This window comes from Gymnodraco acuticeps, unplaced genomic scaffold, assembly GCF_902827175.1.
Source record: "Gymnodraco acuticeps unplaced genomic scaffold, fGymAcu1.1, whole genome shotgun sequence".
Classification (NCBI taxonomy): Eukaryota; Metazoa; Chordata; class Actinopteri; order Perciformes; family Bathydraconidae; genus Gymnodraco; species Gymnodraco acuticeps.
The window spans coordinates 569830-582506 of record NW_022990865.1 but is presented as its reverse complement, the minus strand read 5'-3'; the positions used below and the strand labels follow the sequence as shown (position 1 = coordinate 582506).

Here is a 12677-nt window from a genome sequence, read left to right as displayed (position 1 = left end):
TTCCTCTGTCTCTGAACTTCTTGTTTACCTGTTGCCATAGTAACTATGCAGAACAGCTGAGTGTTGTTGTCCACTTTGTAACCATAGTAACTCTGCTACAACTGCTTTGTTTTATATTAAAGTTAAAGTTGTTATTAAGTATATATTATATTAATTGTATTAATGTACTTTCTATTGTTATGCTCTGTTAATTGCAAGTACATTTCAAGTAATCATGATTATGCGTTAATTATGCGGCAGTTTTCTCTCACAGGATTTTCTGACAGTTTTATTAGCAACGTTTTAAATATATATATAATATTTAACAGCGACGTGCAGTCAGGGGAGGCAGAACCTCACCTGTCATACTCAATGTAACGGAAAAACAACTAAAGAAAAACTAAATAGTAATAATAATAAAATGTCTCCACTGATCTGTTTTGTCAGTGTGATTTCTGTTTGATTCCAATCGCTTTTTATGGTCAAAATCAGCAAATTTGCCGAGCTCCGCTACAACTACGGGTAGCGATGAGAAGTGAGGCAGGGACGAGCTCTGCCTCTCGTAAGCCCACAGTAACTGGCTGGAGCGCGGGCACTAATTTAGCGCGGGCCCTTATTTTGTGAGCGCGCTCAAGCCAGTTACTGTGTGGTGAGGTGAGGCACAGATGAGCTCTGCCTCACCTCAGAATGCGTCACCCCACAGAAACTGGCTGGAAAGCGGGCCCTAAGCGCATGCCTGCACCATCTCACTGTATGTCACCAATGTAATGTTTGTAGATCCCTTTATTACATTTATCCTCGCCATCCATAGTCTATGATTGATTGATTGATTGAAAATGTTATTAACAGATTGCAGAATGGGTACAATACAGTACAGCTCAATACACACAATTGTTAAGGGGATGCAGACCAGAAAAAGACTTTCGTCTTGTTTACATCAGGGTAAATAACTTATTTCACGTATATATGATATTTAGGCTCGCTGGTCTCATCGTACAACGGCAATGAAAAAAGCACCAGGGGAGGCAGCCATAACCTCTGCCGCATGAAGGGGGCGCAAGTGAGCCCACAGGTTCTTGTTGCTACTGTTATTCTACGCAGGGACGGTAGACGCGAACAACAAACTATAGGGTTGCGTTCCAATAATCCAAAAATCAGCTCCTAAATTCTAACCCTAACTCCTATTCCTTGACCTCTGAGTGAAACGTCACGGGGTTAAGGGATAGTGGATAGGAGAATTCAAAAGGATTTAGGAGAAGAGACTGCGGTACTTTAGAGAATCCGACTGCACTTTCACTATCCGACGTGTTTCTGATGCGCCAGCGGACGTCATGAATGTGCGTCTGCTGCTGTGGGGAAACTATGGAAACTACAGTTTTCTATACAGCGGACTACAACATGGATGTTCAATAAGAACGAGGGACTACTGTAAACTCATCTAGAGACTCTGCACCGTGCTCTGACCATGGATGTATAATAAGAACTGGATACAGCGTGGGAGGCGGGGCCTCATTCATTCCTATGAGAGCTGCTCATTAGCGCATGATGATAAAATGGCCCACCTTTTGAGAGAGTGAAACGTCACAGATTACCCGGCATTCCTGAGAAGTACCCGTATGTGCACTCATAGAGCATGCGCAACTTTAACCAAAATGCTCGTTCACATCAAGCACGTCAATTTGCGTGCACGTAACAGCACCGTGCGTTCATGACAGCATGGTAATGGATGTTATTATGATGGATTTGATATTAACGAGGTGGCAGTTAGCAGCTAGCGGCTAGCTAGTAATTATGCTAATGTACACATCAATCGTTATGTACTTATATTACGCTGTAACAGGATCTAGTGATATCCAACAGAGCTTCATTTAGCATGCAATAATTATTGCACTGTGTATATATATATATATATATATATATATATATATATATACAGTACAATAAGCTTCTTAGTGCAATAATAAGCTACAGGGACGTTAATCTAACGTCGGTAATATTAACTTTATTTAATACAAAATGTACGGTACAACATTTTGATCATACAGCCCATGTAGTATAATATTTTACAAATTATGAATTAAAGCAAACATGTGCAATATATCCATTATTACAGCTCCGTGGGCTGGCAGTAAGACGATATAGGTTGTTATTGTGCATCCATGGGTAAAGATCTATGGTAAAGATAAACGCATGTAGTGCTGAACACGTAACTTGAACGTGCCGGGCGGCGCGGTCCCGTGGGTTAGATGGTAGTACCCCTCACTGCAGTGCGCAGTACCTCAAGCCCCTCCTTCTCAACCTTTGAGGCACGTGACTAACGGCCCCTCCTTCTCAACCTTTGAGGCACGTGACTAACGGCCCCTCCTGACTAACGGCCCCTCCTTCTCAACCTTTGAGGCACGTGACTAACGGCCCCTCCTGACTAACGGCCCCTCCTTCTCAACCTTTGAGGCACGTGACTAACGGCCCCTCCTGACTAACGGCCCCTCCTTCTCAACCTTTGAGGCACGTGACTAACGGCCCCTCCTGACTAACGGCCCCTCCTTCTCAACCTTTGAGGCACGTGACTAACGGCCCCTCCTGACTAACGGCCCCTCCTTCTCAACCTTTGAGGCACGTGACGAGCTTCACAGTTCTGTTCTGTTAATCATAGCGTCAGAGTATTAACTATTTTAACATATTAATATAAATATATATATAATGATACCAATGATGATGGCGAGTGATCTGTCGCCATGGCAACGGCATTTAGAAATGTAAAACTAAAATTAACATTAACACATTAACAGCCTTCAAAGCATATTTTAATGTCTATTTGCATGTTAATTGCATCAATTATTTCAGTTATGACTTCAAGAAAGGGCCTTCATTTGTTTTTTAACTTTTTAATTTTTAATTTAATTTTAATTTCAGAGGCAATATTGTATATTTACTGACTTTTTACTGAAAAACATGTGATATAAATAAAATCATATCACATTATTTCCTACCAGTATTTAAAAATATATATTAAAAAAGTGCCATCGTATTGACAAATTGATAGAATTGACAGGATAATATCAATGGTAATATAATACTGTGAACAGAGCCATTCCTACTTTTGATACTTCGAGTACATTTAGCTGATAATACTTATACTCTTTTACTTAAGAAACACTTTGAATTCAGGACTTTCAATTGTATTGAACACAGAAAGCAACAGACAAGACAGGACAAAATAATACACAGACAGATTCTGACAACTAATACATTTTGAGGCATTAGTGAACCTAATACAGATTGTAACAGTCCCCCCCAGCAGCGGTCACTCATGACCCCATCTCAAATGATGGCCTGCTTCTTTTGTGGAACCTCACAACCTCTTCATCCTGAAATATATTTGACAAAGACAGGTTACATGTTTAACACTCACACTGGTTCAAGACTTTATCATTTGTGATTCAACAACTTCTACCTGCATTGCCTTTTCCTCCCGTCGCCTCTTGCAGTCTTGCGACCTCTGTTGTTCAGACCTTGGTGAATGAAAGACAAACATTAAAAATATTAATTAAAAATGATATAGTCTAGTTACAGTGTAAGAAATAGTTTCAAGAATACAAATGTAAATTGTAAAATTAAAGAAACATACGGCATGGGAAAGTTTTTGAGGAGAACTAGGCACCACCAGTGCCTAATTTGCTGCATGTTTGTCTTGGAATATAAAAAGCACACAACCAGATGGGTCAACAACACATGTCCTGAAAAGTATCAATGAAAAACTGAAATATGATACCCTTATTTCTACATACCTCATTGAAATCAAATTGGGCTCTTGCCACAATGTAAAATGCGTACTGTAAATAAAGAAATAGTATATTATGTTAGGTTGTTGTGATGCTATGGTGTTCATTGACAAATAATATTCCTCCGTGAATGTTGTTTTGGATATAAATAAATCACAGCATGTCTCAAACTATGAGCAATAATGGAGTGCATAGCATGCTGAAAGCAGTATACATTTGTATACATTATTATAAACAGAAAAATAGGACTACTATATGTTTACTGTATATCCAGATCTTACCATCAAAACAAACACCCCACAGTTGTTCGAGAACCCTTGTCTTGGTAGGCCCTGTAGTGTGAAAAGTCAAAAGTGTCAAAAATGACAATTACATCATACTCTTCAGTAGAATAATTTTAACAAATCTAACCTGGACATCATCCACACCAAGACTTGCCCAAGGCCCAGGGCACAAGATCTGAGCAAGGTTTCTGTGAACACAATGCATGTGAAAGTTAAGAATAAGTACAATTTAATTCAACTTTATAAGTACTCGAAAATCAGGCAGAAAATCTTTGAACACTGTTGGAACAGGAACAAACTTGAACTTCCAAAAAAACAGAACAGCCCGCTGTCGAGTGGCATCTATGGTTCTGTTCAATGCCTTTTATTAAATACAATGCATCCCATGTTAGTTCAAATCAAACAGAGCCATAGATTAAAAAAAGATAGACAAGTGGTCTAAAACAGAACTACCACTGTCCGGAGATGGTGGGGGGAGCTGGGCAGGTGCTGTAAGTCGCCCTATAGTCACAGCGTTTGGCTCATGTGAATAGACATGCTGTATAAACTGGCCCCTATTAATTATGGTCTGTGAGCAATACAGACAATGAAAATGGCTTGCTGTTCTGCAGCTTAAGCCACACTTAACAATTGTGAACTCTGAAAACAAGAAACAATAGTAAAGTCAATAAGCTTGAAGACATTAAGCTCTCATTGTAAATAATGTGAAAATACAGACAGCACTAAAAAGAGCAATTTATTATACCTCTGTGCCTCACAGAAGAATGGCTTTTGGCATGGTATTCCACCTGAAGCCTCTGACCCTGGTATTGGCAGAACGGGCAGTGATAACTGCCAGAATTACAAATATACACTTTTGGGCTCCCGTCATGGTGTAAGTGTGTGATGTGTTTCTGGTCAAAGAAAATAAACACAAACAAAATGGTTAGGCAATAGGCAGGAATAAAATAAGCTGCATATACATTTATTTTGTAAAAATCGAATTGAAATATAGTTTATGCATAGTTTTTTCAGGACTTTGCTTATACAGCAATCCTACTATTACATAGTATAGTTATTAGTTCTCAAGTAGTGCAACAATAATATAAAGACTTTCCTAAAGTTTTCAGGACTTTGCTTATACAGCAATCCTACTATTTTGAAGCAACAAAAATGTAGTTTTACTTAAAATCAACACATTTTAAACCGCAGCAAAAACAAATAGTTAATTTATTCAGGGATACGACCATACTTGCCAACCTTGAGACCTCAGAAAACGGGAGCATTTCAAGACTTTGAGTTGCGCGCGCTGCTAAAGTGACGTGCTACCATGGGAACCAAACAATGGTGTCGCTGTATTAAACAGTCCTGAGTAAATCTGATTTTGTCAGAAATCGGGAGAAATGCGGGAGAAATATTAACATGGGAGGAAACCGGGAGAGGGTAATGAAATCGGGAGTCTCCCGCGAAAATCGGGAGGGTTGGCAAGTATGGAGACGACAGCAAATAAGTGAAACTTAAAATAATATAAAGACTTTCCTAAAGTTTTCAGGACTTTGCTTATACAGCAATCCTACTATTTTGAAGCAACACAAATGTAGTTTTACTTTCAATCAACACATTTTAAACCGCAGCAAAAACAAATAGTTAATTTATTCAGGGTTACTTACCTCCATCGTACTCTGACGCTATGATTAACAGAACAGAACTGCTACCCCGGAAACAGGATGTCACGTGCCTCAAAGGTTGAGAAGCATGGATGTATAATAAGAACTGGATACAGCGTGGGAGGCGGGGTCTCATTCATTCCTATGAGAGTTGCTCAATGGCGCATGATGACAAAATGGCCCAACTTTTGAGAGAGTGAAACGTCACAGATTACCCAGCATGCCTGAGAAGTACCCGTATGTGTACTCATAGAGCATGCGCAACTTTAACCACGCCGCCCAAAAGGCTTGTTCACATTAAGCACGTGAATTTGCGTACACGTAACAGCACCGCGCGTTTATGACAGCATGGTACTGGATTTATATTAACAAGGCGGCAGTTAGCAGCTAGCGGCTAGCTAGTAAATTATGCTAAATTACACATCAATCGTTATGTACTTTTATTTTACGCTGACATCAGGATCTAGTGATATCCAAGCAACAGAGCTTCATTTAGCATGATACTTGTGTGGGTTGTACATGAAACCACTTGGTAATATATACAAATGTATATGTTGAAGCCTGTTATGATCAATTGTGAGTTAAAACTTTATCTAAAAAGTAAAGCTGATGATGGATTACTGTGGTGGAGTTATAATAACAATAGCCTATTTCTTTTTGAAATGTGATGGAGTAAAAGGATAGTAAGTGTGATTATTCATGTTAAGTAGCCCACAAGTAACTAAAACAATTGCAAGTGCAATAAGAAGCTACATGAACGTTAATCTACGTCGGTAATATTAACTTTATTTAATACAACATTTACGGTACAAGATTTACATCATACAGCCCATGTAGTATGATATTTTACAAATGATGAATTACAGCAAACATGTGCAATATATCCATTATTACAGCTCCGTGGGATGGCAGTAAGGCGATATGGGTCCGTTCTTATTGTGCATCCATGGGTAAAGATAAACGCATGTAGTACTGAACACGTAACATGAACGTGCCGGGCGGCGCGGTCCCGTAGGTTAGATGCGCGTTCATAATGCCGAGGGAAATAACTCTCAGAATAACGTTATTAGCACATTTTTACAACTTGAGGAACGAATGTTTTTAATAAGGGCTATACAAACGTTCATACTGGGTAGTTTATTTAGTTTTTAAAATTATCCAACGAGTTACAGACCACTCTTTCCCAATGTAAGTCAATGGGAAAAAGTGTTTCCGGGCCCAGCAACCTAAAGGAAGTATAGTACCGCCGTTTGACCAGCACGAATATTCTCATCAGACTCCGGCGCACTTCCTGGGGGCTTGTTGAGAAGGAGGGGCCGTTAGTCACGTGCCTCAAAGGTTGAGAAGGAGGGGCCGTTAGTCACGTGCCTCAAAGGTTGAGAAGGAGGGGCCGTTAGTCACGTGCCTCAAAGGTTGAGAAGGAGGGGCTGTTAGTCACGTGCCTCAAAGGTTGAGAAGGAGGGGCCGTTAGTCACGTGCCTCAAAGGTTGAGAAGGAGGGGCTGTTAGTCACGTGCCTCAAAGGTTGAGAAGGAGGGGCTTGAGGTACTGCGCACTGCAGTGAGGAGGCTTGTTTGAGACAAGCGAGACCTGCGCAGACCTGCGCAATTGCGATCAACGTCTTGCTAGTGGGTTGCATGATGGTTAGTCATTTTGTCCGACTTGCTCTGGAGGCTCGCCTACATGAGACGTTGAAATCTCGCGGGACAAAGACGCCCGCAGCCTTAAGAGCGAGGCGCGGAGAGTCGGCGCAGTTCCTCTCCACGGGCTGCGGAAGCGAAATGCTTGATGGGAAACGACTCGCTGGTATCTCGAGCTGAGCGCTCATTGGTGGTTTTTACCACGTGCTGCTGATGAAACTCTCCAATTGGCTCGGCAAAAGTTTGTTGTTGTTTTGTGTCAGTTTTACGTCACCCCTTCCGTTCACATTTTTCATCATCGTTCCACAATGTTTATCATCATGAAATTAATATCTATATATTTTATACTATACTTGCACTGCTTACCGTTTTCATACTTTATATATCTTAGCATATTCATACACACTGTTCATACTGCTCTCAGGCTGATATCTAGTGTATTCATACCCCTCACTGTTTATTCATCATTCAATTCATTCTATATTTTATTCTGTAGATTGTGTAGGCCTACATTACTTTTCACTTTACTGCTTGTCACACTCCTGGTTAGAAGCTAAAGTGCATTTCGTTGTCTCAGTACCTGTAATCTGTGCAATAACAATAAAGTTGAATCTAATCTTGAGCAGGAACAAATGTATTTACTTAGTACATATCTGACATTAACGATTAAACACATGTGTGCATTCTTTATAAATGCAAACCGAGTCAAGCCGCCTCCGGAGGTGGCGGTATGCACCTTAAAGTTGTTTGCAATCCGCCAAAAAACCGAGAGAAGAAGAAGAAGACGAAGCCGACTCCGAGCATGGACTCCGAGCTGTCCGACTTCAGGCGAGCTTTTTGAGACCTCCCCCGGCTGCGATCGGCTATTCTCGTCTACTTTCGAGGCGAGCCGCAACGCGTCTCAAACAAGCCTAGGGGCTTCTCGTTAGATGCGCGTTCATAATGCAGAGGGAAATAACTCTCAGAATAACGTTATTAGCACATTTTTACAACTTGAGGAACAAATGTTTTTAATAAGGGCTATACAAACGTGCATACTGGGTTGTTTATTTAGTTAAAAAAAAATTATCCAACGAGTTACAGACCACTCTTTCCCCATGTAAGTCAATGGGAAAAAGGGTTTCCGGGCCCAGCAACCTAAAGGAAGTGTAGTACCGCCGTTTGGCCACAACGAATATTCTCATCAGACTCCGGCGCACTTCCTGGGGGCTTGGCTCTGATGCTCCACGGGCTGCGGAAGCGAAATGCTTGATGGGAAACGACCATGGATGTATAATAAGAACTGGATACAGCGTGGGAGGCGGGGCCTCATTCATTCCTATGAGAGTTGCTCATTAGCGCATGATGATAAAATGGCCCACCTTTTGAGAGAGTGAAACGTCACAGATTACCCAGCATGCCTGAGAAGTACCCGTATGTGCGCTCATAGAGCATGCGCAACTTTAACCAAAATGCTCGTTCACATCAAGCACATCAATTTGCGTACACGTAACAGCACCGCGCGTTCATGACAGCATGGTAATGGATGTTGTTATCATGGATTTGATATGAACGAGGCGGCAGTTAGCAGCTAGCGGCTAGCTAGTAATGATGCTAATGTACACATCAATCGTTATGTACTTATATTACGCTGTAACAGGATCTAGTGATATCCAACAGAGCTTCATTTAGCATGAAATAATTATTGCACTGTGTATATATATATATATATTTATTTAGGCCTACAGTGCAATAAGCTTCTTAGTACAATACGAAGCTACAGGAACGTTAATAATGTCGGTAATATTAACTTTATTTAATACAACATTTACGGTACAAGATTTAATCATACACCCCATGTAGTATGATAATGAATTACAGCAAACATGTGCAATATATCCATTATTACAGCTCCGTGGGATGGCAGTAAGATGATATAGATCCGTTCTTATTGTGCATCCATGGGTAAAGATAAACGCAACTCACATTGGCTTCTCATACAGCATCTCTGTAAACTACGTGTATTCACTGAATTTCACTCTCTGCCTTTAACGGCTCGTTGTAGCTCCAATAGCTTCAGCCCCCACCCTCCCTGTGAGCACAGTGTGCTCTGATTGGTCGGGACACGTAACATGAACGTGCCGGGCGGCGCGGTCCCGTGGGCTAGATGCGCGTTCATAATGCAGAGGGAAATAACTCTCAGAATAACGTTATTAGCACATTTTTACAACTTGGGGAACGAATGTTTTTAATAAGGGCTATACAAGTGTTCATACTGGGTAGTTTATTTAGTTTTAAAAAAATTATCCAACGAGTTACAGACCACTCTTTCCCAATGTAAGTCAATGGGAAAAAGTGTTTCCGGGCCTGGCAACCAAACGGTAGTGTAGTACCGCTGTTTGGCCAGCACGAATATTTTCATCTGAGTCCGGCGCACTTCCTGGGGGCTTGGAAACGACTCGCTGGTATCTCAAGCTGAGCGCTGGAGCGGTGGTTTTTACCACGTGCTGCTGATGAAACTCTCCAATTGGCTCGGCAAAAGTTTGTTGTTGTTTTGTGTCAGTTTTCCGTCGCCCCCTCCATTAATATGTTTCATCATTGTTCCACAATGTTTATCATCATGAAATGAATATCTATATATTTTATACTATACTTGCACTGCTTACCGTTTTCATACTTTATATATCTTAGCACATTCATACACACTGTTCATACTGCTCACAGGCTGCTGTGTATATCTAGTGTATTCATACCCCTCACTGTTTATTCATCATTTAATTAATTCTATATTTTATTCTGTAGATTGTGTACATTACTTTTCACTTCACTGCTTGTTGCACCTGGTTAGAAGCTAAACTGCATTTCGTTGTCTCAGTACCTTTAATATGTGCAATAACAATAAAGTTGAATCTAATCTTGAGCAGGAACAAATGTATTTACTTAGTACATATCTGACATTAACGATTAAACACATGTGTGCATTCTTTATAAATGCAAACCGAGTCAAGCCGACTCCGGAGGTGGCGGTATGCACCTTCAAGCTGTTTGCAATCCGCCAAAAAACCGAGAGAAGAAGAAAAAGAAGGCGAAGAAGAAGGCGAAGAAGAAGGCGAAGAAGAAGGCGAAGAAGAAGAAGAAGAAGAAGAAGAAGAAGCCGACTCGGAGCTGTCCGACTTCAGGCGAGCTTTTTGAGACCTCCCCCGGCTGCGATCGGCTACTCTCGTCTACTTTCGAGGCGAGCCGCAACGCGTCTCAAACAAGCCTCTTTGCACATGTCGCCGCCTGAGGGCACTGCGCCACCCTAAACTGTGTGTCACATGACTTGGTCACATGACCGCTGGGGAACCACAACAGGAAGAGACTGAACATACTTCACATCTGGTTACATTAGATGTCAGAGCAGCACGCGATCTCCTGTCTTTAGTCTTTATAAAGCTGCTTCTGTGTTCCTGAAGTCACGTTCCTGAATCAGGACGCACGCGCTGTTCTCTCCAGGAAGAAGCCCCCCCCCTCCCAAGAAGATATCTGGATTAACCGAGGTACGGACCCATTAACACACTATTTAAGGCCTTTCTTGAATACATGCTATGTAAAAGTAGTTTCAACAGATATGTTAAGTGTTATTCAGATTGGTCAGAGTAGCCTATATTTAAACCGTTATTTGTCCCTCTGAGTGACCACTTCCGTTTGGTTAAATCTGTTTTTAGCGACGTTACTAATATAGGCTTGTTTCATGGATGTATAATCAGAACGGCTTGTTTGAGATGAGCTGCGGCTCGCCTCGAAAGTAGACGAGAATAGCCGATTGCAGCCGGGGGAGGTCTCAAAAAGCTCGCATGAATTCGGACAGATCGGAGTCAACTTGACTCGGTTTGCATTTATAAAGAATGCACAAATGTGTTTAATCGTTAATGTCAGATATGTAGGCTACTAAGTAAATACATTTGTTCTGCTCAAGATTAGATTCAACTTTATTGTTATTGCAGATATTACAGACTGAGACAACGAAATGCAGTTTATCTTCTAACCAGGTGCAACAAGCAGTAAAGTGAAAAGTAATGTACACAATCTACAGAATAAAAGATAGAATGAATTGAATGATGAATAAACAGTGAGGGGTATGAATACACTAGATATCAGCCTGTGAGCAGTATGAACAGTGTATGAATATGCTAAGATATATAAAGTATGAAAACGGTAAGCAGTGCAAGTATAGTATATATAGATATTCATTTCATGATGATAAACATTGTGGAACAATGATGAAAAATGTGAATGGAAGTGACGACGTAAAACTGACACTAAACAACAACAAACTTTTGCGCATGCTCTGTGAGCTCTCATACAGGTTCTTCATCAGGCATGATGGGTAATCTGTGACGTTTTATGGAAGCAAACAAGAGACAGAAGTAGGGATGGGTATCGTTTGAAATTTATCGATTCCGATTCCGGTTCTTATCGATTCCCCGTTTCGATTCCAAAATTCTAAAAGAAAGAGGTCAAACGTTTAGATAACAAAAATATCTTTATTCATTTAAGCTTTAACTGAAATTTTTACAAATAAAAAATATACATGCAATACAAATGTATTGCACAATAGCTGTGCTTTATTTTAACTGAGCTATGCCTGTGGCAAGCTATTAACAGGCATTACACTGTGCCTTGTCTTTTTCTTTTTTAGTGTAGTGGAGCCTCACTTTAGAGTTTACCGCGACCCATCTTTGGTGTTATGAAGTGACTGAGCTCGTGAACTGTCTACGGGAGGGCGGGGGGAGCCTCGCTGCGGGGGCGGGGCAACTGTGTACCTCTGTCGCCTGTCAGCGCAATATAAAAAAAAAATATATATTTTCGTTTAAAAAAACGAAGAGCGGTGCCGGCCGTCAACGGCCCGCTGACGACCGGCCGTTCTGTGATTCTCCAGAACACACATATGGCCAGTCCGCCGCTGTATTCCACCGGGTCACCGCGGTGCAGACGGACCCGCTGGAATACAGGGTCTACCGCGTTTAGGAAACGTTAAGCAGAACCAAAATTGTGTATTTTGTATGGGTACCCAGCATTTTCTTATCGGTTCTCATCTGGAACAGAGTTTCGGTTCCCAACCCTAGACAGAAGAGGCTTCTCAATTCTTACATTTCCCCTCCTCGAGTCCCCTCCTCGAGACTTAGTCCCGCCCACAGGAGATGCGAGCCGAGGAGAGAGGAGGGGAAGCAGCAGGTGGTTAGAGAAATGAGAACTCCTCTCCTCTGAGCGGTCATTTTAAAGAGACGTCCATTAATGATGACAGGAGGCACAGCAGCCCTCTGTCTGATAGACAGATGTGTTCATGACCACTTATATATTTACTTTGATTCATTCACAGTGCGGT

The 12677-nt window shown here is 41.3% G+C and overlaps 1 protein-coding gene across 4 annotated transcripts in view; it reads left to right on the top strand.

Moving 5' to 3' along the window:
* The first annotated feature begins 10496 nt into the window (after positions 1 to 10496).
* wdr91 (WD repeat domain 91) overlaps positions 10497 to 12677 on the top strand; it is a 72077-nt gene continuing 69896 nt past the window's right edge. For 2 of the 4 annotated variants that reach the window (XR_004570720.1, XR_004570719.1), the window contains exon 1: positions 10497 to 10848. The gene's annotated coding sequence lies outside the window, so the exon portion shown is untranslated. The remainder of the gene's footprint in view (positions 10849 to 12677) is intronic. The other 2 variants (XM_034233284.1, XM_034233283.1) reach the window with 2 other exon arrangements.